This window comes from Bufo gargarizans, chromosome 4 (assembly GCF_014858855.1).
Source record: "Bufo gargarizans isolate SCDJY-AF-19 chromosome 4, ASM1485885v1, whole genome shotgun sequence".
Taxonomy (NCBI): Eukaryota; Metazoa; Chordata; class Amphibia; order Anura; family Bufonidae; genus Bufo; species Bufo gargarizans.
In genome coordinates this window covers 112,053,673-112,058,290 of record NC_058083.1, presented here as the reverse complement: position 1 = coordinate 112,058,290, position 4,618 = coordinate 112,053,673, and the positions used below count along the sequence as shown (strand labels likewise).

The 4,618-nt window shown below is 45.2% G+C and overlaps 1 long non-coding RNA gene across 1 annotated transcript; it reads left to right on the top strand.

The window, feature by feature from the left end:
* Positions 1–757: 757 nt before the first annotated feature.
* On the top strand, positions 758–1,733 carry LOC122933719. Its single transcript, XR_006388539.1, has 4 exons — positions 758–803; positions 889–955; positions 1,025–1,173; positions 1,290–1,733. It is a non-coding gene; the product is annotated as an uncharacterized LOC122933719 (long non-coding RNA).
* Positions 1,734–4,618: the final 2,885 nt, after the last annotated feature.

Below are 4,618 nucleotides of genomic sequence, written 5' to 3'. Positions count from 1 at the left end.
TCCCTGTCCTTTCCTTTATCCTTGCAGCATATGGGCACGGATGGACATTTTTATCCTTTTGGACTGAGCCGGGTGCGTGAAGTACCCAAAACTTTTTGCTATCACAAACGGTGAATAGTAAATGTTTCACCGTCATCTCCATTATTTCTCTATATACTCTATATCTATTATTACAAGAACTCCTTGTCTTCACTATGGCCCTTTTATTTAATTATCTACCATCTTGATATCCTCTTTATCTATAGATTTATACATACCCCCCTCTGAGTATTAATCCGGAATAACTAAGCCACCATTTATTATCCAGATGGTTGATTTTTATATTTCTATATTACTTATTTTCATGTATCCATCATCATGGACCTACAAAAGCGGCTTTAGACTATCATTGACAGATTGTGGCCATGCACTTTTGCCACTTAATGTCGCTAGATATATATCATTGGGAGGATTTGATGCTCCCCTATTCGTTCTGGCCCTTTGCGCTCCACTCTGGAACGCAGGGCTCAGTCTGGTCATACCGCATCCAGACGCCGGGTTCGCTGTGCGTTCCACGCTGGAACGCAAGACCCTATGACGTCATATCCGGACGACTGAACCGGATATCCTGCGGCGTGCGTTCCACGATGGAGCGCACGCCGACACTAGTTCAGGCGTGTGAGCCACACACCCGGGGGGGGTCACCTATCAACAGGTGATTAGATTTCTAATTAGAGGACCTGTATAAATTAAGGGCTACTTGGATCTGACCAAGTATTGGACCCTGGGAGGCTTCTGAGGTTCTGAGGGACTCATCTTTATAAGTAAGTACTCCTTTTTTATTACAGCCAGCCAGGAGATGATACTCTCTGGGCATACCTGACATGTATGTACTTCTTTGTCATTAAGTGTACTTCAATTAGTGGACGGCCAGACCCTGAGGGGCCGGACTACACTATCCAGATCACCGTTAAAGGTAACTAGTCCATCAACTGTTACGTGACTGGAGATTCCGCTGTGATACTACCTATTACTATTTTTCTAGTATCCTTACATATTGGATGTGAGTTAAACAGACTCTGGACTACATTAATACAACCTGTTGTCTAGAGCACCACTATTTAGAAGACTGCCATTTGTTTCTCCTGGCATCAACCACGATCACGTATGCGCTTTATATCTTGCCGTACTCCAGTGAGTGTTCTCCTATAATCTGATAGATGTTGGTGGAGGCGTCTCACAATAGTGGGTGTGTAACCTGTGTACGCTTGAACGCATATATATAGCGTGTGTTATCTTTTTCTTTACAGATATCTACGGTTGATGGCTGTCTGTGAGTTTCACATGCCCGCTATATCAAGATGCCCGATCTTGTATTTATCCCTTTAGACCTCCCGGGAATACTATCTGGTCCAATTCCCTTTCATTTTTAACTTTATATGTTATTTGACACCGCCTGCTAGACGGCTACCTGATAGGGATGCCAACATTGTTTGGGTCTCCTCCCGTCTGACATGGTCTTTGCTCTATTATCCTTATTGGTGATTTATCTTATACGTATCCACCCCCTGATGATCCCACATGGTGGGGGAAACGCGTCGGGGCTTTACACAGACTTGATCTGTGACATAATTTGACTATCCTTCATTCGGTGTCTTTATGTAATTATAGTTTAGTTTATTGCATCGTGTACCTGTTGGTCCTCTGCATCAACAGGGCTGTATACGCCGTGCACTGTGTGTTATTGATCCTCCTTGTCCACGCCCATACCGGCCCGCCACAGTCGACCCTGACTCTCAACCACCTCACTCGTTAGGGCACATCAGGAGTGTCCAGTTAGGTTCGAGGACAGGGGGCCTCCACCATCAGGAGTCGCCCCTGGGCTCAGGGCCGAGCATTAGGGTTTTTAGCCTAGGGCTATCTCCAACATCCCCTCCCCCAAAAAAAGTTTGGTTATCTGGGTGGTCCGATGTGGGCTTGGACATTATGTGGACAATGTGTCTGTCTTAAGTAATATTAAACTTTAATCATTTATATTTTTGCTAGGGTTAGGCTTTAGCTGGACTTGACTAAATTTTGAATACTTAACCCATCATTATATTCTTTATCTCAATTTGCTGGATGTTTGTATCTCCTAGAACTAAGAAGTATCCTCCAAGATGCTAGATCTCAGAAATTGATTTCTCAGGAGGAACAAGATTTTCTGTATCCAAAATCCCCGGTACTTGCAACATTTTATAGTTTACCCAAAATCCATAAGGGCACCAATCCACTCAAAAAGAGGCCAATCGTATCTGGAATTGGCAGTATCTGCCAGAACATTGGAATCTATATTGATAAGATTCTTATGCCGTTTGTGGTGTCCCTCCCGTCCTACATCAGGGACACCATGGACCTCCTCAAGAGATTGGAAGGTGTCAGTATGGATAGGGGGTTAATTTTGGGCAGCATAGATGTCGAGGCCTTGTATTCATCTATTCCCCATCATGTGGGACTCGGGGCCGTACAGCACTATCTAAGTATGAGGGGACGTCAGTATGTTGCACACAATAAGTTCATCTTAAAACTTTTGGAGTATTTGCTTACCCCCAATTTTTTCTTGTTCTGTAACAGGCTCTACCACCAGCTCAGGGGCAAAGCGATGGGTTGTTCTTGTGCGCCAACCTACGCAAATTTGCTCCTGGGCTAGTGGGAATCAACTATGGTCTTTGCAGACAACATGTCGTTGGACACCGCCCCCATAATCATGTGGGCGAGGTATGTAGACAACATTTTGGTAATCTGGAATGGCACAAAGTCTACTTTTTCAGATTCTGCGAACAGTCTGAATAACAACAATATTGGGCTCAGATTTACTCATGAATCCAGCACGGATACCCTCCCTTTCCTGGATATATCGATCTCTAGGAGAGAATCGGAGGAACTATCCACCACTATCTTTAGGAAAACAACCTCGACAAACTCTGTCCTGCATTAGAGCAGTAGCCACCCTGTACCCCTTAAAAAAAAAAGGGATTCCATGTGGCCAATATTTGCGTCTTCGACGCAACTGCTCAGATGCAGCAGAATTTAAAAAAACAAGCAGACATCCTAAGGACAAGATTCTCGGAGAGAGGATATCCTGACGATGTCCTGAGGAAGGCGTACTGTAGGGCCATCTTAGCTGTACGTACAGAATTATTGGTGCCTAAGGAGAAAAAAGTGGAAGATCGTAAAATTTGTCTTATTGCAACTTTTGATAGTACTGTCGACCGTACGAGGAAGATCCTTGAGAAGCACTGGCCCATCTTACTTTTGGACCCAGATATCAGTGAGGTCATACTTGATTATCCACAGATCACGTTTAGGAGGGGCGGCAGTCTCCAGGACCTTCTGGTGCACAGCCACTACGTGCCAACTGCCCAGCCAGGAACATGGCTGGACCGCAGACCCATTGGCAGTTTTAAATGTAGTGGCTGTGTAGCTTGTAACATCATTCAACCAGGGAAGTCTTTCTTTAGCAATAATCTGCAACGTGCATTCCCGATTAAAGACTTTATCAATTGCCGCACTAAGGGGGTGATTTATAAGATCACCTGCGAGTGCGGCAAAGAGTACATTGGGAAGACAAAACGGGAATTGCGCAGACGCCTGGGTGAACACCTCGGTTACATTGCTAATAAAAGGAACACGGCTGTGTCCAGGTACGTTCAGGAATGTCACCGGGGTGATTCAAGATGTATTAAGGCTATGGGAATTGAACATGTGAGAGCGCCAACAAGAGGTGGGGACTGGGATAGAATTCTGTTGCAGCGTGAAGCTCGCTGGACATTTGTATTGCGAACGCTCTCACCTCTGGGCCTTAATGAACAGCTCAACTTTAGCTGTTTCATTTAATATTCTTACACTACAATATCTGGGCCCCAAATAGAAAGGGACCTTTGAACCAATGTTCAACAAAAACCCTCCCACAATATACTTATAAAAATATCCTCTTGTAACTCGCTCACTATTTGTTTTTGTTTAAAATGTCCTGATCTCAAGTTAACCAACTATTTAAGAGCAGACTTAGCTCTCTGGTGCCCAATATATGCTTCCCTCCAGATATGAGCTCTGCATGTGTATTGGGGGCACCATATTTAAGTAATCATTTCCCTGTGTGGAATTTATGCTATAAATGCATTGTTATATATACGCGACTTCGTATTTCAAGATGTGCATTCGATCGGAGCCGGGAATGCGTCCCCGTTGCCCGGCAACCAGGTCGGAATAGTATCTCGCATACATCTGCGAGATGCAGCGCAGTGACGTCACCTTACGTCTGTGCGCTCCAAGCTGAAGAACTGGCCTCATACAGCGCATGCGCTATTACACTCAGCGCTGCACTCCAGAGGCGTGGCTCAAGAACCAAGCCTTATTTCCAAGGTTAGTTCCGGAAACCTTCTGTGCGCATGCACGGTTGTATCAAGCGCCGCACAAGGGAGGTATATCCGGAAACCAAGCCTCGGTTTGGGGGCAGGTACAATATTTAAACCCGAACAGGTACCGATGCCATTGCTGACCACATCGGGCCCAGAGCGGGGTGGATACTATCTATTTCCTCCACCCTGTGTCACAGGTTATCAAGCTCCTTTTGAGCAGTACCAGGCCTCATAGCTTG